The sequence below is a fragment of the Tamandua tetradactyla genome, chromosome 1, assembly GCF_023851605.1.
Source record: "Tamandua tetradactyla isolate mTamTet1 chromosome 1, mTamTet1.pri, whole genome shotgun sequence".
Lineage (NCBI taxonomy): Eukaryota > Metazoa > Chordata > Mammalia > Pilosa > Myrmecophagidae > Tamandua > Tamandua tetradactyla.
The window spans coordinates 79,861,382-79,885,385 of NC_135327.1; the positions used below are offsets into that span (position 1 = coordinate 79,861,382).

Below are 24,004 nucleotides of genomic sequence, written 5' to 3' on the forward strand. Positions count from 1 at the left end.
TTATTTCCTTTCTTTTTGAAAACATCTTTCTCCTTTTTCTTTTCCTTTTATAGATAGAAGTTCATGTCAGGAAGGGAACATTTTTATATAAAAGCTGTTTCTACTCTGACTTTGGCTGCTGTTTTTTCCTTTTTCGCTTTTTTTTTTCTTTCTTTGACTCTTTCCTCCTCTCAGGCTCTTTCTTTCCCCCTCCCCTCTTTAGTTGTAGAAAGTTGAGTTCCATCCCAATTATTAAATCTTAGGAGACCATTCCCACATGGTTCCGTAAATGGTAGTTTCATCCTTCCTTCTTTCATCTCTTTCCCTGCTCTCTGGCTTGACAGTTGAAAAGGTCCGACTGTGCCACACAATGGTTTGATTGGTTTCTCTGGGGGAGGCTTTTCCCTGCCTCATCATTCGCCAGGCAGGTGGACCAGAAAGTCTCTTGATTCTTTTGTTGCCTCTCAAAGTCCGAGGTCTTTGACTGAATAAATCCGCCGTCATGGGATAATTTGCTAAAAGGAGACGGAAAGATGTGAGAGAAAAGCTTCACTACTTGGGTGCTGCGTTAATGAAATAAGGGGGCCTTGGAGTTTGCAATTGAAAAATCACCAGGAATGCAATGGGTGGAGACACGGCTTCTTTTATTTCCCATAATAAACTTTCAGTTCTGTCATTTAAAGCATGCTTCTACCTTGGCTTGCCTGCCGGCCCGGGAGTCTATTTGCATTTGTACCCATGTTTAAAGGGACAGCCCTGTCCAGTGGCAAGCTATTTGGGCACTGTGTCTAGTTAGTCATTAGATTATTACTAGTGGATGGAAAGAATTCCATATGACAGAACTAAGGTTGAGTTAACACAGGACGAAAAGTAATTTACAGATAGGCTGTCCCCAGCCATCTTTGTAGCCCCTGATAAGGTTTCATTTCAGAATGGATAGGCGACATTTCCACTTACGAGCCCATTCTGCAACACCTGTGATAACAGCTTCTGGATCCTAATTGAAATTGGTTTCAAAATGGATTTTCACTTTTCTCTGTCTGTGGAAAATATTGAATGGACGCAGAGCTGCCACAGAGAATCCTGGACCTTGGAAAATGGAGCGGGAAGCTAGGATCATCTTTCATAACAGTGTCGATGATATGACAGTTTTGTTATCTGTCTTATTAATGAAATCATTGATCACCTGATGAGGGAGATAATAAACTACATTCCACCACTGTTTGAGAAGCTCAATTAGATTCGTCTTACATATAAGGAGGAGGGGGGAAAACACACCAAAAAAACCCCAAGCAACAATAGAACTCAAGTAGTAAAGGTCAGTTAAAACTTTGCCTGCCCAGCGTGACCATTTCAGATCCTAAAATTCTGAGCGGTTGCAGTCCAAGCATTTCGAAATTATAGAAGCTGACGTAACATTCAAGGACTTTCTTTTTGTCTGTGGATCAATATAGAGTCACTAGCATTTTTAGTAAAGACTGATTAAATGCAATTCACAAGTAGAAGGGGTCGTTCTGAATTGTTTAAATGCTCTGGGGAGCATGGAATAGAAAACTCCAGAGACCCCTTTCCTCCCTTCCCCTCCCACCCCCATGGTGAAGGGATTTGGGGCTGTCTGGTTAGGCATATTGGATAAGGAAGACCAGACCATAGGGTTCATAACTCAGGTTCTTTGAAAGAAAAGGAGCTTATCATCCCTTCCCCTCTTAAAGGGCTTTGGGAATCCCAGTAAGCTGGGAATTAGGTTTGGGTTTAATGAGGTAGCTCTATTGTTTGGTGTTTGGCTGCTCTGGAATGTGCTCTCTGGAAGGGGATAGTTTTTCCGGAGGGGAAGAGATGCTGATGACTTCTCATGTTTCACAGTGAATTGTATTCCTAGGTGTTTTTCCATTTTCTGTGCAAGCAAGAATCAATCCAGTCCCATCTGAGTTTGAAAGAGGAGCCCTGATCAAAGGCCCTAATGATGTCACTGATCTCTGATGATTGATTAGGAACAGAAGTTCTGGAGAATTTTGCATGTCTGCCTCTTCTTATAATTTCAAATTCATTAGTGTCTACTGTCTGGGTAGCTTGTAATCAGCAAATCTACAAAAATGATGGAAAAAATGTTTTGTTTTTCTTCTGAATTTATCTGTCCATGTTTTTAAGTTTATTGGAAACGATGCATTTTATAAACAACTTCTCCCTTTAAGTAACTGCAAAGAAACAGAATCCTCTATATAAGTTAGGATAACTATTTCTAGAATTCTACATAGAAATTGGAACAGGTATTCCAGAGTGAGTACAGTTACATTGTTTTGAAGGCAATTCAATTATATACAGGTATTTTACCTGTTAGGTAATCAATAAATATATTCAAATGGTTTATTACCTTGGGAATTTAGGTGTTTTCCATGTGTTTTCTAAAAACATTTTAGTTTTTCTTTAATGGAACTGTAGAACGTTTTCCCCTTGTCATTTAAAAGAATGACTCATTTTTGTGTGCATATTTATTCTTAAAAATAAAAACAAATGCCTTTCATGACAAGAGGTGACATCTTAGGATCAGAGAAAATGTAGCTTGAAAGGGAAAATAAAGAGTGAGAGTGAGGGGGAGAGAGAGCGAGAGAGAGCGAGAGAGAGCGCAAGAGTGCGCGCAAGCGAGCTTGAGCGTGGTCTCTTTCTGGAAATGCTGTCACTGCACGGTAACCATTGACTTAGATCCACCTAGAGTAGGGATTGATTACACCTTGAATGGAAATTAAGCATCAGAGAAAAAAATTCTGTTTTAGAAGGCCCTGTAGCCCAAGAAAGAAAAGTTGACTGGAAAATGAGAAATGTAAATTATTAAAGTTATTGTTATTTTCTGTGGTTGGTTGTCAAGTTGTAGTGCTTCATGCTTGTTTATAGCTAATGCCTTTCATAGAAGACTTCAGTTTTGGGGTCTGCTCCCTGAGTAGGATGATAAAAGGTGTCTATAGTTTGGGGTGTGTACCTAACCAGAACATGGGCAAATGAGCCTTTTGGAGAAACGGGTGGGGCAATTATGAATACTAAGCTTTAATGATGTCAAAGACTCCTCCCCACCCCTGACCCTTTCATGGATTATTTTTTGTTCCCTTAGCAATGGTAAAAGAAATAGTGTGAAACCCTTGCCTATAACTAAGAAAAGAACTCAAAAGAATGGCACAATGACATATTAACATTTTCTGGTAAAATATGAAGCGAATATTCAATTGAAGCATTTAAAAACTAGGAAACACACAGTGGCCCATTTCACATTAAGTTAAAATCACATCTGTCTTGCAAAGTTATGCTTCTAGGTTTGTTTTCAAATCCTGGCAAGTTTCAGAACAGTAGAAAAGTTCCTTTCTTATAGATGTTGACAGCAGTTCCGGTGTCGGCTAACAATGTTTTATAAATAGAGTTTACTTAGCAAAAACCATATGTATTCCCAGTGAAATAAACTTACATTTATTTATGTTTTGATTTATAGAAAACATGTGGCCCTTGATGAAGCCTTTGGGCACTTTTCCACAATTAAAGAGTGTCATGCTTGAAAAAAATAGCTACCATCTTAATGAGAAACTTTTTTCATATAAATTTAAAGCACTTTCTTTGATCAGTTTCACACAAACTTAGAATATTTTTATGTATCAATTTGTCCCCCGAACTGGTTGAATTGAGGAAAAAGGCACATAAAATTGAATATATATATATATATATATATATATATATAGATGAATGTTGGGGAATCCAAGGATTAAATAGACACTGAATCATATGGGGGTAGCAGTGTGAAATGTTAAAGCAGAAAAAGTTCTATTGTTGCCTGTTCTTACTTGGTGATGGTCTTAGTTTGCATTTGCACCTATAACCAATACCGCTGACTCATTGGCCTGTGCAACGGGAATCTATTATCTTCTAGTTCTGCAGACCAAAAGTCCCAAATCAAGGTGTTGGCAGGCCATGCTTTCTCCAAAGTCTGTGGCATTCTGATGGTGGCTTCTGCAGTCCATAACTTAGTCTCTGTCTCCGATGGTGATCTGGATCCCTCTGTTTTCTTTTTTACTCCTTCTCTCACATCCAAATTTCCTTGCTTATAAAGACTCCAGTCATACTGCATTTAGGCCCACCTTGGTTCATCTTAGTAGGATCTTCAAAACTCTTGTTTACATGTGAGTTCACATCCACAGGTCTGGGGGTTAGGGCTTGAACATGCCTTTACAGGGAACACGACTCAGTCCATAACAGTAACTAGTGTTGGTACAGCACAGGAGAGTGCTCCTGTTTGGTTTTCTTTTCTTTAGGTTGAAGAGGGGAACATGGTCTGATACGTACCTATTGCTATGCCTTCATCTGGTTACTGGCAAAATATATCTATTCCTTGATTCTCTTTCCCACAGCAATAGATGATAAGGAAAGAAGGATAAGAAGGTGGTTTCCAAGTCTTTTATCCCACTCTCTCTCTCTCTCTCTCTCTTTTTGAATCAAAAAAGAATGTAATTTTTGGGGGGTGCATAGGTTTGTTCAGTGATAGAATGCTCACCTTCTATGCAGGCAACCTGGGTTCAATTTCTGGACCATACACCCCCCAAATAGTAATAATAATAATAAAAAATAATAATAACAATGTAATTCTGTTTTAAAATGCATTGTTTTATTTGCTACTCTTTCAGAAAGCTCAGGGTTGGGGGTGGGATGTAGAGAAGAAAAACTCTTAGCTTAAGAAAGAAATTATATTAGTTGAGGCCAGGCTGTGAACTATTGCTTAGACACCACTCTGAACTAAATCAATAATTTTCAGTTTGCTGGGAGGTGCCTTGGGGATAGGGAGAAAGTCAGTGTTTAAATATGGAAACTTAATGACATTTGGGTTTGCTAATGGTACAAATGCAAACCTTACATGCTAATATAATGCCGTTGTAATGTTGTATCTTGTTTTAATTTAGAGTGTCTGCCATTTTAAAATAGAAGTGAGAGATTATATTTGCCTTTTTAGAATAGGAGAGTTAAATTTTTATAGAAAATATTTCTGATGAAGGCACTGTCAGTTTTGCAAGCCCTAGGAAAGCCTAGCTTCTGCCAGCATGCACTCATCAACATCACTGATGCCAAGCCTAGCCTGATATCTAAAAGAAACAACCTTCTTCTGCATTGGGGGAAGGGGGTGCTTAATTGGGAACCTAGGAATCCCAATTAATATCAGTAGATATGCTTCAGACCCTTGATAATTGCTTATGCAACATTTTATGGGCATGGGTCTATGCTTTCTTTTTTCCAGTTCTTAAAAATTCAGAATTTGCCAGAGCCATTCTTCTATAGGTAGGTTTTAAACCCCTAACTTTTTCTGGTTTATAAATGCCCTAAAATACTGACTGAGTGGTTAGAGTTGCTCTTAGAAGGAATGACTGTCTATGATTAGAGAACACAAAACTGAACCTTTCCTATAAAAAATAGGATGTAATAACCATGGTTGTGACTCAGCTTACTTTATTGGGGCTGCACGTTAAAAATTCAAAAGATTCTGCTTGCACATCACTTCATTTCTGAAAATCAGAGACTTGGGTCACATGATTTAAAGAGCTTGAATATTGTGTCCCTAGGGTATTCATTTTAAGTTCCACAGAAATTTAGAAGAATGTGAAATGACAGGAAAGATGTCATACATAAGAAGGGCTTGAAAGGAATGAGCTAGTTTAATGTAACTTTAGAAATGGAAAATTCTCAAGTCTTGTGAAATTAAACTGCTTAGCTCGTATGTGTACATCTTTGGTTAAAAACCACAAAAATCTAGTTTAGGCCAAGATGTGTATCACATTGTTGAATCAAATCAATTGCAGGTATTTTGAAGCATTACTTCAAGCATTACTACAGACATTACTTTCAGGTGCAAAGCCTGGGAGATTTTTTTTGCTCAAGTTTGGCGGAACTGCTGATAATCACAGGGGGTTGCCGCAGAGGCAGTTGGTGCTCTGATTCCTGTGGTGTGTGGTTTCCTGATTTAGAACTGGTATCATGCACTACTGACCCGGTCTTCATACAGTCTTCTTCCTGGGAGCGCATGGGCTTCTCCGGGCATCTGACTGCTGTAATGAGCCTTTTGACTTTTGTGCGACTAACTCTTCCCAGAGCACGGGCCCCTTTGGAAGCTCTTGAACATCATCACAGAGTGCTTTGCATAGTTTTCCATTTGGCATCTGGCTTTATGTAGTTATGTTCCATCATGTCTTCACTTAAAGCTTTTGCAGATTTCTTTGATGCTGATTTAGTTGCTTTAAAGTCTTTGGCGTGGAAAAAGAAAAGAAAACTAAGTTTACAATAAACCTTGATTACCAGACCCCTAAACATTGATCCACTCAAGTAACCCATATTTTTAATTGATGTTTTGAGTGTGGAATTTATAGGCGGGAGCTGGGGAGCATTGCCACTGGAAAATCAGGAAATGCCGTTCAGATGCCATAGCGGGAAGGGTACAAGGCCAGAGGTTCTGACTTGAATGAACACAGTTCTTCACAGGGATGCCTTAATTCTTTTAAGGAAGTGCTGTCTCATCTAAGGAAGAGGAGGTGGTTCATTATACAGTAATTATCAAAATACTACCTTTTAGAAAGTTCCAGTAAACGTGGAAACTAAAGGGCTATAAGGGTTGAAGGGGCATCTCTCACTTCTTTAGTCATCCAGGCAGCCTGCTTACTACAGCCTGAGACCCAAAACTTTCCGTATTTTTCTCTGCTTTGCTCTTTCTTAAACTCTACCCTCCCCCCTTTTTTATAAAGGAATAATGTGCTCTTTGGGAAATTCAGAAGTATGAAGAAAAACATAAGCATGGCCTATAACCTCACCACCCAGAGATAACCTTTATTAACATTTTTGTGTTTTCAGTCTCTTTCCATCTCTGCTCATGTTTTATACTGCCTTGTTCAGGTATATGTGAGAGTATTTTTCTGTCATGGACTACTTTTCTTAACTCGACTTTAATGGCTGTATAATTTATTCAGCCAATCCCCTGTCACTGAAAATTTAGGGTTTTTTTCCTATTATTTTTTTCAATTAAAAAAAGGATGAGATGAAAATCCTTGTGAAAGAGAAATCCATGTGCTTTGAATACATCTTTCAATTAGCTCCAAGGTAGGCAGCAATGCAGATTTCCACCATCTGTACACTTTCAAAAACACTTATCAACATCAGTGAAATATTTAAAAAGATATGATAAGGTGAAAAAGTCACCTCGTTTCTGAAACCCTTTAGTTGAACTGTGATATACAAATAGAAGAGTGCACAGAGTATAAGTAAGCAGCAACTTGATGAATTTTTCCAAAGTGAATATACCATGTAAATGGAGCTCAGATCAAGATAAAAGTGAAACAACATGGCTAGCACCTGGAAAGTTCTTCTCATGCCCTCTCCAGCGACTCCCCCTTCCCTGAGCACTTGCTCTGTTTATCCGTTCTCCAATGTTGATGGGCATTTGAATAGTGTCTAATATTTGGCTGTTCGGAACTTTTTGGAACCTGTGTTTTGGTAGATCTGTGTGGGTAAATACTTAGGAGTGGAATCCGTGCGTCCTCAGGTGTGCGCGTGTTTAGCTTTAGTGGATACTGCCTCCTCCTGGCTTCCCCAGTGGCTGTACAGATTCACTCCGCATCCTTGTTGGCACTAGCTATTTTCTGTAAGATTTTCATTTTAGCCTTTTGTGGTGGTATCCAGTTGTAGTTTTATCTCATCCCTGCTGGCTGATGGAGTTAAGCATCCTTTTGGATATATATTGGCCATTTGAATATCCTCTTTTGTGAAGTGTCTGTTGAAAACTTAAAAAAAATTCTAGTTTTTTAGGATCAATAACTATTTACCATTGGTTCCATCACAAGATTTGAAATGTGTTTGTCAGACACTACTTTAATATATAGTTTAGCATCTAGTTCTGAGATGCTTTATTCTACTCATCTCTCAGTCTGTACTTTTGTTAGTACCATACTCTTTTAGAAATAATACATTCCATCCGAAAGTACACGTTCTTTTTTATTATTCTTCCTTTCAGATGATTATTGGTCCTTAGTTTTTTTTCTTCTAGATGAACTTTAAGGACACGTTTTTAGAATCGTTATTTTTGGATGTGTATTATATGAAGTCAAAGTATGAAATATGGATGGATACAATCACTTTAAGCAATAGCAGTTACCTCTGGGGAGAGAGGAAGGGAAAGGGGCTGGAGAATAGTCAGCTGTATCTGTACTGCGTTAGTTTTTAAAAGAAAAAAGGTTTTAAGCAAACATGACAAAATATTAACATGCTAACTGTGGGTGGAGTTTACCTGGATGTTGCTTTTGTTATTCCCTGAAATATTTTATAATTAGAAGATTTCCCATTGGCTGAGCTCTTTGTGTATAACCTGTCGTTCCCTGCAATTTCGAGTATCTGTGTGACTCCTAAGACACAGAGTTCGAACTCTACAGCTATGAAAGTCAGAATTCCCATACAGCAACTGTTAAAAACACTAAAAACATGCAAACATGATCTAATTGATCAAACTCAATTATAGATGTGAATGAAGCTGGTCTGGGTAGGAATAAGGTAAATCAGACTACAGGGTAAAGGATAATATTGACTATATTTTAAAACTTCAACTTCTCTGTGAGACCAAAGGATAAGTTTTTTTTTTTTTTTTCTTTGGTGCAAAATTTACTTTTTCGGTAGCACGCTATCTAATCTAACTGGTATAGTCATCTTTATTCTAACACCATAACTGCATGGAACCTTAAATAGAGAGTGAGATCTTGTTGGTTTGTACAGGTTAGTATGATGCATCCCAGAGTAATCTGGATAGAAGATGAAAAAGTATTTGAAGAGTTCCCTTGAAGGACTGGGGGAAAATGTGGAAATATTAAACTTTCCCCTCAGAGGAATTCCTGATATTTTTACAAGCACTGGGGACTACCAGTGTAATAGGCCAGCCCCTCAATCTTGGGGTTTGCCCCTATGAAATTTATTCCTGCGAAGGAAAAGCTACACTAACTTAAAATGATACCTAAAAGTCACCCCCAGAAAACCTCTTTTGTTGCTCAGATGTATCTTCTCTCTAAGCCAACTCTGCAGGAAAACTCACTGCCGTGTCCCCTTCCACAGCATGGGACATGATTCCCAGGGATGAGCCTGGACCCAGCATCATGGGAGTAAGAGAGCCTGTTGATCAAAAGGGGGAAGAGAAGTGAGACAAGGGGGAAGAGAAGTGAGACAAAATAAAGTTCATTGGCTGAGAGATTTCAAATAAAGTTGAGAGGCCATTCTGGAGATTATTCTTATACAGTGTATAGATATCCCTTTTCAGTTTTTGGTGTGTTGGAGTAGCTAGAGAAGAAAATCCCTGAAAGTGTTGAGCTGTAATCCGATAGCCTTGATTCTTGAGTCACTATAGAGCTCTTAAGATGTAACTGTGTGATTGTGAAAACCTTGTGACTGACACTCCCTTTGCCCAGTGTATGGACAGATGAGTAAGAAAAAGAAAGACAAAAAAAAGTAAATGGGAGGAGGGGGTATGGGATGTTAAAAAAAAAGATATTCCATTGGAATCCTGTTTGTACTTATACTCAGCTCCCTAATTCAGGCTTTATTATAATTCGATTGGCTATAAGAAACAGGCTTCATTGTTTTTCTGCTACCTGCTCACAAGGTTGCTTTCTTCCCAGGAGTACAACACACACAAATGCACACACGCTTTGGCGTCCACATTCTGCATTCATCTTCTGAAATTTTCTTGAAAGAAAATCTGTCACTTTTGAGAAAATATGTAGGAAATAACAGTTGGCAAGACCAAACAGGTGTTTGCTGTATTTTCACCTTTTATACTTTAACATGTTCTGGAAGCAATTTCCTTTTACTTTTGTCTCATCTGACTTGCATTGAAAGTTGTAGGTATATTGATCAATAAAGTACGTTGGTTAATGTAAATACCTCTTGTATTATCTCAGGAGAAATATTTTATTCTCCAGCTTCTCTACATCAGGTTGCATTTCTATCATCGTCACAGTAGCTCCCTCCATACTTTTCTGTAGAGGATATCTGTTACGTGGGGGCTTTTTCTTCTGAAATCAGTCAGTGAATCAATGAATGAATCAGTACATGAATCAATGAAATCAACCAGTCAATCAAGGGTTAGGTGTGAGTTGAATCTCTTTGTCATCTGTTTGTTTGTTTATTTGATTGTTGTTGTTGAGAGGGTTGCATTGATACCAACAGAAAAGACCAGAAGAATATAGAAGCTTTTATTTTTGAACTTAAAATAAATAGAACTTTGAACTGAGTTTTGAACTCACTTACCCTCTCCTTGGAGTAGCCTTAGTTAACTAAATGGCTTGGGATACTAGGCATTAAGATGATGCTGGCATTGGGAAGGATATCGCCCCTGTTTTGCTGTGTGTGATATGTTGCTATGATGTGTGTGCACGAAGCCAGGCTGTTATAGAAAGTTGAAAATCACAAAGACCTCTAAGAATGCCAAGGTAGCAGAATATACATCCCTTTGAAGGTAGGAAGTGTTGCCATCAAAAGCGTAATTCCAGTAGTTCCTTAAGCCCCAACTTCAGACATTTGAAAACATGCCCATCCCCTGCTGCCTGAGACTTTTGGAAATAATTGAGAGACATGAGTCTTGTTTACACTTCAAATTTCAGATTATACCGCGTTTTGTTGGCCTTTTGTCTAGAGAGATACAAATTCACCAGTCATGCCAGCAAGTACAGAAAAATTGCCAGCCCACAGAGAAATTCGAACTTCCTTCTTTCCCTGTAGGAGCTCATGCATACCATTTAACTTTTCATATTTAGGGGCTGCCCAGGAGGGGTTCTGTACAAAAAGAAACCTTTTCTTTTTTTCGTAAGCACACTCAAATGCAACAAAGCTCAGGAAGAAGTTGGGGACAGAATGCAGGGGAAGAAAGTGTGGACAACTCTGGACTTGCCGTATTTTCCCAACTCCTTTGCTCTGCTCTCAGTTCCGTACAATTCTAAACATAAGGTTCTCTTTTACTGGTGTGCTCCCCTTAGTTAGCAAGCGTGATTGAAGTCCTTCTAAGTGCTGGGTACTTTATTTGATTCTGGGGATTGGAAGATTAATAAAATATGGTGCCTGCTCTCCAGATACTTAGATGAGTAAACAACTAAATTTCAGTACACTTATTAAGTGCAAGGTAAATGATATTTACAAAGTAACTGGAAAGGCCTCACAGAAGAGGTAATGTTTGAGTTGAGTCTTTTAATTTAAGTGGATGAAGGCAGTAGTGGGAAGGCGTCAAACCTGGGGCTGGAGAATGAGCTAAATAGCAGAAAGGGCAGTAGAGGGAGCCCTTGGGAATAGGGACGTTCTTGGTGTTGGGGAGCGGGCTACCAATCATTGTTGGTAGATGACTGGATAGTGTGGGTGGTGATAGGAGGGTGGTAAGCGGAAATGGGACTAGAAAGGCAAATTGGAACCATATGGTGGCGACCCTTGAATGCAAGGCTAGAGAGTTTGGGCTTCATCCCTAGGGTGAATGAGATCAGGGGAGAAATAGGATATCATCTGCTTTAAAAAATACCTTAGCCCCAGTGGGAAGGAAGGGGTGGGAGTGGGATAAAGGGAGGCTTTGAAGCAATCAGACTGCAGAGGACCTGTGGGAAAAGTGGAGGGCAAAAGGAGGAAATAAGATTGGGGATACAGGATTGAATGGGACCTGGAGGGCCGTTTGAAATGGGGGAGAGGCCGTGAGAGGAAGAGATGATGTGGGGTGGAAAGAGGTCATTGAAGTGTCCATCTGGAGATCAGAAGAAAGACCGGGACTGAAGAGAAAAGCTTGGGATTCATCACACAGGGTGGTAGGCAGTGAAGGCATGGAATGGATGAGATGGCTTAGAGAGTATTTTAAAGAGCACGTGTGGGGTAGAGAAAGGAAAATGTCAACAGATGAGACTCAAAAGGAACATATGATGATGGGAAGAAATGGAGATGTAGGACCAGTAGTAAGGGAAGGAAGGGATCTTAGCAGGTGGGAGAATGGCTGCAGGGTCACATATGGCTGGAGAGTTCTAAGAGATTGAGGACAGGGAGGAAGGGATGCTATTTGGCTATTAAAACTTCAGAAACGTTTGCCATTATCAGTGGAAAGATGATTTCGGGAGTGAGACCCAGCGGGTGGAAGCCTTCTGGGAGTGAAGGGAAGCGGAGGGTTTGGTTGTAGATCACTTCTTAAAAGAGATAAAGGGGAGAGCTGAACCTTGAGACCAAGTTGAGGGAAAGAACTTTTAGGATGAGGAGGTGGGAGACTGCGTGTAGGTAGAGGGAGTGGAGGAAGAGATAGCAAAGGTGTAGAGGTGGTGACAAACAAGCAGTGAGCCTTTGCAGTGCTTCTAAGCTCTGCCCACATTGGGGCTATCTTCTGATACTGGGGCGTTGCCCTGGACCCTTGCAACCTGAATCTCTGGGGGGTTGACCTAAAGCTCTCTAGGGCACCCCGCTATGCATTCAGGTCGTGAATCTGTGCTATAGGGGAAGAGAGTGGAGAACCTATGGAAAAGAATGAGCTTTCCAGGGGAGGGAGCCTTTTATCTGAGCAAGCAAGAAAGTGGAGATGTTGTAGGTGACTCTATAGATAAAATGAAAAGTGGTGGGGAGGAAAATTAAGAGATGCTGCTCCCACTCTCTTCTGTTTTCTCAGCAAAGTTGTACAGGACCGTATGGGAATAGAAGGAGTGGGTTTGGGAATAGGTGCTGAGTATAGGTGAGTCAGTGGAAGGATTGCCTGGCAGCACGGGGTGCCCCTCTGAGGCCCCTCTGAGGTTGAACACAGTTGTTTTACAATTGTGTCAACGAAGCCATCTTCCATTCATGACAACTTCTAGCACAGCAGGGAGAGCTGGTGGCTGATGCCTGGCCAGGCGTTGGCAGGGCAGACAGAGGTCTGGAAGGAATGTCACACATCCTTCACCACAAGGCATAAAAGGAGACTGATGTGTTTACCTGTTGTGTCTTTTCTCCCACCCCATCACCCCGGTGCTGCACGCCTTCATGAGGAGGGCTCGCACACTTGGGTTGTTCATGTGTGCAAGATGGAAATTAAGTATGTGATCCTTATGGAGATGAAACCTTGTCTTTGTTCCCATGGGTGCTAACCCGCCATGCTGACCAACCATTGACGTAAAATAAATAAAATCAATACTGACTACTGCTCTGGCATAAATCACTTGTTTTTGGTAGAATTGCTCTCTCATGATTTTTAGACCCCAGAGGTTGTTTCACAAGGCCACAGAGTGAACTACTTGTGTGTGTATGTGTGTGTGTGTGTGATTGTATATATTTCAGAATGAGGTCAGATTTGGGGGGCAGTGCTGACCAAGATAGGCCAGTACCTCTCTCCTTGCAATCCTGTTGTAATCTGTATGTTTGAAATATTTAGAAAATTACAAATTTCCTTGTTCCTTTCAACTAATGTGTATGTGTATGCACAATTTAAAAAAAATTTTTATTTTAGAAATATATATACAACTCAAAAGTTCCCATTTTCACTACTTTCAAGCATGCAGTTCATTAGTATTGTGCATATACTTTTCAACCATTGGAATTCTGAATTTTATGTGGAAAGCACATTAAAATTTCAGTTTGGGCTCTTCTGTTCATGTACTGCTTAGCATTTCTTAATGCTCGTCTCAGTCTAGAAATGACATTAGTGAGACAGAGAATGAGTGTTACTCACACATGTGCCACACTTTACCCACTTCACACACACTTCACACTCACACATGCACACTCTACACATGCAGTCTACACCCAGTAATACACTTCTCACACACACTATGCAGTACACACAAACTCTGCACAATTACAGATACTTACATTCTCACACAGACTCCCTATATACTCATACATACACACACACTACTTACACACTGTATACACTTACATTCTCATGCATCCACTCTACATAACATTCTGTACCCACACACGTGCCTCCCCATCCCCCGATGCTTGATGCTTTTATTATCCTGGGGACCAACCGGAGAGAATGGCTATGGCGTGCCTGAGAAGGCAGGATCTGCCCTTGTGCTGTGCAAATGGAGAAGGATATCTGACACCACACCCCAACTCCACCCCCACCCCCTTCTGGGAGCTGGATGGGTGGAAGGGTAAGGAAGCAGCAGGTGAGTAGGGCGGAAAACGTCTAAGGACTGAACCAGTGACCCAGATAGTGTGTTTCTCTGCCAGTGCCCTTTCTGGAGAGAGCAGATAGATGTCATGGCAGAGCCTGCTGTGACGCTTCTGGAGAAAGTCAGCATGCAGGCTTCCTGGAGGCAGGAGGGCAGAGCTGTGATGGGCCAGAGCCCCGTGGAATCCCTCAGAAGTGCTGAGAGACCCAGAACGCTGCACGTGTGTTCAGCGCCGAGCAAAGGCCACGTCACATGCAGCCTGTGTGACCAAGCGGGCAAGCCAAGAGTTGTGGTTCTCTTCTTTCTTCCTGGATGGAGGGGCAGCTCGGAGGATTTTGATGCAGGGAGAGGTACACGTGTAAAGTAGAAATTGCTTTCTGAAAAGTAGCTTAAAAGGTAAATGAGGAAGCATTAAAGCATCTTTGTTTTCTTTTACAGGATTAGGTTCAGTGTTTTAGGATATAGAAGGCATGACCACATAATTGAATCAAATAAAGCGCTTCTTGTGGACAGCTTGGGTGTTTGGGAAGGGAAGGAGGGAGTGAAAGAAAGCAAATGGAGAAATGGTTTATGTTCTGGTTAATGTGCCAACAACCTGTGCTTGCCGTTCATTCATTCATTCATTCATGTCATTCAGTACTCACCATACCCCGGAATTTATGTCAGGTCTTTTTCAGATAAATTCATTGTGTTTATGCTGAGATGTCATTCCGTTCACCACAAAGCACAAAACTTTATGAAGTAAATGGGGTCATTTAAGATAAACATACATATTACCGATAAGGAAACTGAGGCTCAAAGATTTTTCCAAGGTCATGTAGTTGACCAGCATTAGAAGCATGGTTACCCTAGACTTCTGAGCTATAGCCTAGACTCCTGCTTTCCTCACTGTTTGCCTTTCCTCCATACTCAGACAGGGTCAGTGTGGGCATGAGAGGGTACAGAAATGCTTTTATTAAATTTTTGTATCTTGAATCAAAGGTCAGAATTGGCAGCAGTTGCAGTTATGCGAGAAATGATGATTTTCTGTTGGGTAAAGTTTAGTTGCCAGCCACTATGAAGAAGTTCTTTCTAGCAAATGCATGAGGTAAGTCTCAAATGCCACTGAGTATGTATCTTTTTTTATTTTCATATCAGCAAAAGGCACGGGTTTTCTCTCTCATAAACCTGTGTACTTTCATTTTTTTTGCCAGGGATGCCAAACTGAAACATATATTTCCATGTCACCAAAACAAACTGAGGAAGGACCGCTTTGAAATACAAATGATATAAATTATCTGGAAGCACTTAAAAAGCACTAAAAACACCATCTCATTGTGAGGCAGTTGTATCATATTTTTGCTGATATCTCTTCCTCCACTGTGCTTGGCCAAAATTTTCCTTCACGATAAATTCCCAAAGAGTCATGCATGTTGGGAGATTTAGTCTGCTGTGTTTGGATTCTGCCTGCTTTGAGGTGCAAGGGCTGGAAGAGGGAACTATAGAGAAATGGGAGGGGCCCAGAAGTGAGACTTGCCTCTCGCTGTGCCCGATGTGTCAGTGGTATTCCAGCCTGAGCTGGTGCCGGGAACACCTCTGCATCTATTTTCCTGGGGAGCAAATGAGAGAGTTTGACTAGAAAAGAGCGTTAATTTGGGCAGAGTTAGAGATTTTATCTCTGTCGCCACCACTTGTTTATGTCCATTTCCCGAATCAAAACTGTGCTCCCAAACTTGGTGCCAACAAGAATGCCTCTGCTCAGAGAGGATGCACATGTGCTGCCAGAAGGGTCTCCTCCAGTCCTGGAGAAGCACCCCTGGTGCAGGGAGACTGAGTGGTGCAGTGTTTAGGGCTTAGGTTTTGGCCTCAGAAAGGTCTGGCTTGGGGGCCTTTTGAGTGAGTTGCTGTGTGGTGTGTCAGTTACTGCAGAACTTCCAGCAAGTGACTGCTTTCTTACTTACACAGCACAAAGGGTGTACAAGAGCAGGGGAAGAGATCCCATCGTGGCCAATCTCCCTCGGAGGCCAAGTGCTCAGGTCAGGGTCAGTGGATGGCAGCTTCACAAGCCCCACTTGGCTGTGGAGAGGAGAGCCCCTGTACTGTTTGGGTGTTGAGCATTTATACATCTTAGGGGAAGAGGCTCTGCCCCTGAGTTTTGCCATCTTCTTAAGCAGCTGGGGCTTCTTGTTCCTGGTTTCAGGTTTCAGGTATGGTCAGGCCAGGCTGGAGCTGTGGAATGGAAACATATTGGAACATCTGCATGTAAAAGGAGGGGATTGTAGGTGAGAGCTGGGGCACATCCATGCCTTCTCCAGTGGAGCCTGGCTGTGCCCTCTGCAAGCATTGGGACTTAGAATGACCTCCTAAACCTGGCTCTTTGCTGGGGCAATAATGATTTCCATCTCATGGATTATTTCTGAATATTGCCTAGCACAGTTCTAGGCACTTACTATTTATTCACCAGTATTAGTTATTACCCAAACTCCCATTACCTTTTCTTTCCTTTCTTTCTTTTTTATTTTTGTATGCTGTATGGTGGGGTCACATTTTGTTATTTTTCCATGTGAGTATCCTGTTATTGCAGCACCATTTATTAAATTTTAGGTTCAATAAATTTTTTTGTAGGGCCCAGGGGGTGGGAGAAGTGCATGAACTGTGAATCGAACCTGGGTCTCCCACATAGCAGGCAAGAATTCTACCACTGAACCACCCGTGCACCCCTGACTAATACATTACCTTTTTCAAAATCTTAGATTGTGTAGACGGGGAAGCCACCCCATTCTTGTAGAAATGGTTCATATCCTGGAGCTTTTTAGTCTTTCCTCGTTTCTTCAGACAGTTTCATCTTTAACCAGTGCAGACATAAATGTTTATTTTTTCCTGAAAAATCTTGACTAAAGGAAATACTTCTATCTTGTAGTTTGCTCATGGTACCCAAGAAGTCACAAGAGAGCTAGAGCAAGACATAAGGCCTGACCGTCACACCATTTTTATCACCAGATCCGATTGTCAGTATGAGAAGCATTCTTATGGATACACGAAAATAGTTCTTGCCAGCTTTATTTGAAAATTGTGTCATTTATCTGTCTGCCTGCATCCCTTTTTATGTACCCCACATTCCTTAATGGAGACAGCATGCCAAAAAAATAAAAGGCAGATACAACTAACGCTAGCTTTTAATTGACTAGCACTTTTTGAAAAAACAAATTTTGATGGTGAGAAAGGTAGGGCTGGTGATGTGTTGAATGAGAAATCTTTGGGGGCAAAAGCTTCTTGGGACTCTGTCCACGTTAGAAAGTCAGGGGAAATTTTCCAATCCTTGTTATTTCACTTCATTCCACGTCAGTGGTCCTCCCTGTGGGGGTAGGAGGATGCTGAAATGATGCTGCAGCACAGATGCAAACCTGGGCTCAGCTGGAGACAGGGGACGCCCTTGTGTGGACGGTGCCTGGCCCGTGACCAGGTGTGGGACCTGCCACCTGATGGGAAAGGTATCTCAATGTCGAACGGAGCCTATGCTGCCTGCCTCCTTGCCCAGCTCGCCCCAGGTGAGGTGGGGAGTCAGTGCCCCGTGCAGATGAGATGAGGAGCAAATATTCCACTGAGAAGACATTTAAAAATGAGAACATAGCTTATGAGGAGCAGCTCTTCTAGTGAGTATGACTGTATTTCTTAGATTCATCACTATCACTGTTGTCACCGGCGTTGAAAAAAACATGTTTAGTCTTGCTTTCATTTTTTAAGACAGGGAGATATTTTTCTTAGCTAAAGAAAATTGTACACGAGAACACACACCCATAGTGGAAGATTCTTCATAGAATCGTAACCATTTGGAGATAGAGTCCAACCATGATTTGATGTAGAAATCCATTTTGGGAGAGGGCGGTGGGGGTCCTGAAAGGAAGGGAACGAGTCACTTACAAGACCCTCCATTCCGCTTTCATTCTTAATCGTTAAAACTTCTTCCTTCCGTGGACCAAAACCCCACCTTCCTATCACTTCTGCACTATCTGCCTGCACCCTCCTTCACCCCTTTGCCTTCAAAAGCCCTTTAAACATGCATGCAGGAGGGAGAGGTAGTTTCTCTGGCTTTCTGGATCCACAAATACTTTCAGAGATTTGAAAAACAAGGCCCCAAGGCCCCCCTCTCTCATCGCCTTTGCGTTTTTGTCTATCTGGGGTGACTGAGCACCTACTGCCTACCCACCTGAGCCTGGGCATGCTTCGTTGTTTGCAGTCACTTTGAGAGTATGGAGTAAGCCTGGTGTGGCCTGGTGCGGGGTGGACCCTAAAACAAGACAGCTCCCATCAGAGCCTATGATTGGATTAGGATTTGGGGTGCCCATATTTCAGAGCCGGTTGACTTCTCATAACAGAAAACGTTATCCCTAGATATTCTGTCACATCTGTTGCTAAGCCATAGTCTGTCCCCTCTATACTGAAAATGACTTGAGAATTAATTTTTTTGGCCTAAGTATGGGCTTTTTGATTTATCCTTATTAAATTTCTTTTTAGCTTCAGTCCATCATTACAGGCTTAAAGTAAAATGACTTAGTCCCTACCCCCCTCACATTGCTGAGTTTTGAGGCTTCCTATCGCAAAAGGAGGGAAACACACACCCACAAGCAGTATTTTATTCATCTTTTTCTGCCTTTGCATAACAGCCATCACGTATAAAAAGTTGCTTTAGGTTGTGGTGACTATAAAAACAAGAAAACTGACTGACATTTGAGATGGAGAACACGTGTTAGGACTTCTCTGCCCCTGCTGGCCCTGTGAGCTGCTGGATGAGATGGCACTGAACGGAGGGGAGACGCCATAGTTTTAAATCAGAGATCTAATGGGCTTTTCATGTGCTCTCCGTATACTTATTAGGAATAGATATCTTGCCTGCTGTCTGTTATTCACCTTGCATACTAATGTCTGTGTATCAACAATGGAAATTTTTCATCTGCTCCCAAGTAGGCTAGAGGCCTGAAAATTATTTTCAGAAATTTTAGAAATGTTAGCAACCCAATTTTGTGGTGAGGAGCTCAGACCACATCTAACATGTGGATCAAACTTTGTACATTTTCAAAGCGCCGCCGCCTCTTGCATGTCAAACTAGGATTTAAAAATTCTGTTCTTGCTATTTGCAGTGTATTCCTTTTTTGTTTTTGATTATTGACTGCTTTATGGATGCCATTTGCCATCATCTTAGTAAATGTAGGAAAGAAAATGCTTTGTCATTCTAGTTGGCAGTGAAGTTGTCCCCAGTCTTTCTGGAGTTTTTATTTTATTATTTTATTTTATTTTAAAAAAGAGGGCCGCTCTGAAAGTAGTTTGAGAATTTTAAGCTTACATTTTTTTAAATGTCATTGATCTCAAAGTTGTTTGAGAATTTTAAGCTTACATTTTTTAAATGTCATTGATCATGCTTCATATACTTTTTCTAAATTGTGACCATCAAACATATTTTTCTGTATGTAAACTAATCTGTGTGCATGTGTTTGCATGTGTGCACACAAGGAGGTATCGAAGTGAAGTCTAGCAGGGGGGTGGGGTGTGTGTGTGTGTGTGTATGTGTGTGTGTGTGTGTGTGTGTATCTTACTGATCATTTAAAAATTTTTGGATATCACACCAGTCTTGAGGGAAATCCTACAATCTTGATACCTTTAAAGAGACCACAGCCATTTGCCTACAAGGCCTTGGTTCTGAGTCTTGCCAGACCACCATGAGATGTGGTAGAGGATCTTTGGAGAACAAGTCAAAGCCTGTCGTGACCTGCAAGTGCTGAAATGCATCTTCCCATGCTCTGAATCCAGCATCCTCAGGATTGGCTCCACACCTGAGGTCTCAACGTAGTTGCTCGGGATGGAAAGTCACAGGAGAAGGAGCACTGTTGTTGACTTTTGCAAACCTGACCCCCCTCAGCATTCCAGTTTCAGTTTCCTGGATCTGCTCTATCTAAAGCCTCCTTACCTCCGCCCCAGCCCACCACTTCCTATCACATCTTCCTTTATTTTTTCTTTAAAGAACTGATCACTCTATGAAGTTACTCCTATTATATTTTTGTAATTATTCTCTTTTTTGGCATGGGTAGGCTCTGGGAATCGAACTCGGGTCTCCCGCATGGCAGGCAAGAATTCTGCCACTGAGCCACCATTGTATTGCCCTATTTCTTTTTTTATGTGTTTGTTTGTTTGCTTTCTGCCTCTGTATCTGTATGGAAGAACTGTGAGCCTCTCCTGTCTCCTTCACACTGTCCCTTAGTGTGTGCAGCAAGGCTGGTGCATCCAGTGGACTCCTTAAATACTTGTTGAATGAATGAGTCAATCTGAAAAGGACTGTCAGCCATACCTGGAGAGATTTAGGAGACTTTTCAGTCCCTTTGGGTGGTTAAATCCTATGGACTGTCTTTAGGTTCCACTGGGGTTTGGTTTAATTTGTAGAGTAGATATTTGCAGCCTGTTTTATTTGGGGCAGCTACACTTATCTTTACCAAATTCTCTTCTCTATTTCCTACCTCTGGTTTATCTTTACCATCTTTGACTGGTTTCCTTGAACACATAAATTAAGCTTCATGAAATTTACCTGGCGTAAGAACCTTCCATAGAAATGGGAGTGAGTCTTCAGGACATTTACAGAGATTGTTGTGACACCCAATCAAATCTTTTTTTGTTTTTTTTTTTAAGTCCAGATTAGAGAGACAAGAGTGTTCTGCATGGCTTGAGGTCTGTGAGTTGTGAACTGTTCCTCTTGCTAGGGGAAACGTCAAGTGGTGAATTCTAGAACTTCATCTGCGTCCTCCTTCTGGGTACTATGTAGGTGCTTCCTGCTCTAGTAGCAAGACATTTATTTTTACGTCGAAGATGTAAAACCAAGACTAACTCAGTAGGCGTTTGGACATATCACTTCATTATTGTCCTGTGGTTAAATACCTTTGCTTTCTAGTGAATAAGTTTAGTCAGTTTTCATTTAATTGCCCATTATAGGTTTGTGCCTTCACCTATTTGCTAAAATTTATCTGTAACTCCAAAATCATTACTCTCAGCCCTTTCTCAGTCATTCGTGGACATGTACAGTGTGGAGAAAAAAATTGAGTCTACCAGTACAACATTCCTAGCTGAGGTTGGACAAGGCAATCTGCCTTCTTTCCAGCTCTCATACTGTAAACAAGTATACTTTTTGCAGTGTAGTTAGTGCCACTTTTTTTGTGTTTTTATGTCTTTTCTTGGGGATTTTGCTGTTTAAATGGCCCCTAGGTGTAGTGACAAAGTACTGTTTAGTACTTTACTTGTAAGAAGGTTACAAGTAAAGTTGTAAGAAGGCTGTGACGTGCCTTATGGAGAAAATGCACATGTTAGATAATCTTTGTTCAGGTATGAGTTACACTGCTATTGATAATGAGTTTAGTGTTGATGAATCAATGGTATATCTAAAATTAGGTGCCTTTAAACGGGAACACACATAAAACAAGGTTATGCACTGATCGGTTGACAAAAATGTCTTGACTCGAGGCTCGCAGGAACCTTGCCCTGTATTTCCCCTAGAATAGTGGTTCAGTGTTTGCTGACTCATTACGTTCGGTGACTTTATTGAACATAACAACCCCAGGTAGTGAGAATCAGCTTTCGTTTTGATTTGATTGTCTCAGTCTGAGGATTAAAATAAGAAAATGGACCCCCAGTTGTGATCTCTGGATTCTCTAGAAAGGAACCATTGTTTTAGGGTTTTACCCCAAGCGAGATGCATTTCTCACTTGGCTCACTCTTCCTGGTATCTGTGGGGTGAGGCCTGTTGATTGGTATTGGGGCATTGGATAAGGCCTCAAAATGGAGGGATTGTACGTAACTACTAATTTAATTGCGTAGACATTATTGATAAACTGTAAAGATAATGATTTTTTTAGGGACTCTGGGAAAGATCAGCTATATTTTACAACATGGATTGGGACGCATGTGGTGGAGAATTGTAGTGGGTTCTGGTGGGGACCAGAATCAGACAGACTAGGATGTGACTTCAGGTTCCACCTCAGTGGTTGAGACTAGTAAGGCCTGAGGCAAGGCACTTTCTAAGCCTCAGTGTCCTTATTTGTAGAATGGGGATTGTGATACTTACAGAAGGGTTGTTGTCAGGAGCAAATGAAATGATGTACAGGAAGTACATGCATAATTGTCAATTCCCTGTTCCTTTCTCTGTTGGAAAATGTCGCTCTCTCGCTTCTTTCCCATTTGGTTCCATGTTTCAATCTGCTAACAACCATTATTAAAATAGACTTATTATTTCTTCCCTTTTCTTTTTCTTCCTTTTGTTTTCCCTTGTCCTCACTCCCCTTTCCTTCCTTTATTTCTTTTTGATTGGAAAGTGCCAGTACTCTCTAGCATCTCAAATGAGACAAGAAGCCACCTAGAAGGTGATCTGTTATCAACTTTACTAATAGGTAACAGATTTTAGAGAAAAATCGGAATCTTCATGTCAGAAACCATCTTGTTCATCAGGTTCATAAGTCAGAGCTAAGATGAAAGTATAATGTTAATCTTGGAGTGATAAAGTCAGTGTATAACCTCTTTAAAATCCTTAGAAATCAAACTTTGAATGCTTTTAAAAGTGAATGCTGGAGGATGCTTTTGTGTAATCCTTTTTTTTATTATTCCATTTAAATTTAGATTTCAAAAAGGTCTTTCTTAGGAGGTACAGCTTCTGGAATGAAATGTTAAATAGGATTTCTTTACAGGAAGATAAAATATTTAGCCTCTTGTATACCAGCCCTCCACATTTTCTGAGACTTTTATGTTACACTTGTAAGGATTTATAGCTAATATTGGAAGAGTTGACTGACATTTTCTAACTTCAGTAACCCAACTATATTTCTTTACCATGTCCTGTTAAGAGAGATTTTGCCTGGTATATCCAAATTTAGATCTAGATTCCTTTTAAAGGAATTCCTTTCCTTTTTTATTTTTTTAGGACCCTGAAAATATCTTTAACTATAATCAAATAAATTGAGTCACCATTGTTTTAGGAAGCATCTTTGGGAATCTAGTTTATTTATTTATATACTACTTGCTGTTGGTGAGGATGAGAGGCCGTTTGTACTTTTCTAATCATTAATTTTTGTTTAATTTTATTTAACTTATTGAAGACACTCCACCAGACAACATGGCAACAGAGTCATGTATGAAAAGTGATCAAAGAAGGAAACATATTTAATGATACCATTTTAGCTAGAGCCAAGATACTTAGCAACTGGCATACTGTCTTTGTTCAGTTGACCTATCTGTTCTGGAGGAAGGAGATAGCAAACCAGATTTATTGAATGTCTACCCATCCATTCACCGATTCATCCATCCATCCATCAGTTTATTTCTTCAGTAAATATTTTACGAAAATGTCTTACATGCCAAACTCTGTGCTAAGTACTGAGGGAGGAAATTAAAAACATTCCTGCCCCCAGGAAATATATAGTTTGATGGTGAAGGTTGATTGTTAAATAAACTACACTAATAGCTTTTGATAATTGCTGTGAAAGAGGACCTTGGGGAAATCTGGGAGCACATGACAGAGACACTGATACTATTGGAAGTGTAGTTGGACATCAGGGAAGACTTCCTGGAGAAGTAAAATCTATAAAATAAAAGAAGTGGAAAGAGCAAGGTAAGAACAGGGGTGAGGAGGCAGGTGCGGAAAGTTTCATTTCAGACAGAGGGAATAGCACATGAGAAATTCACAGAGGAGAAACTCATCCTTACGTATTCAAGCAACTAAAATAGCCTTAAAGGGGCTAGGGAATGGAGTGAGAGGTGGTAGGAATGGATGAGAAGAGTGGGTGGTGGAAGTCAAAAAAGGCCTGTTGAAGGGATTGCCCTTTGTCCTAATGGCAGATGAGAAAGTGCTGAAGCAGGGGAGATAG

At 40.8% G+C, this 24,004-nt stretch overlaps 1 protein-coding gene and 1 long non-coding RNA gene across 4 annotated transcripts in view; one reads left to right on the top strand and one right to left on the bottom strand.

Moving 5' to 3' along the window:
• GLI3 (GLI family zinc finger 3) overlaps window positions 1-24,004 on the top strand; it is a 278,925-nt gene that overhangs the window by 22,233 nt on the left and 232,688 nt on the right. The window lies entirely within an intron of this gene.
• Window positions 14,887-24,004, bottom strand: part of LOC143649228 (uncharacterized) — a 56,826-nt gene continuing 47,708 nt past the window's right edge. For 2 of the 3 annotated variants that reach the window (XR_013158933.1, XR_013158936.1), the window contains one exon: window positions 14,887-16,340. This is a non-coding gene — a long non-coding RNA (uncharacterized LOC143649228). The remainder of the gene's footprint in view (window positions 16,341-24,004) is intronic. The other variant, XR_013158934.1, reaches the window with a different exon arrangement.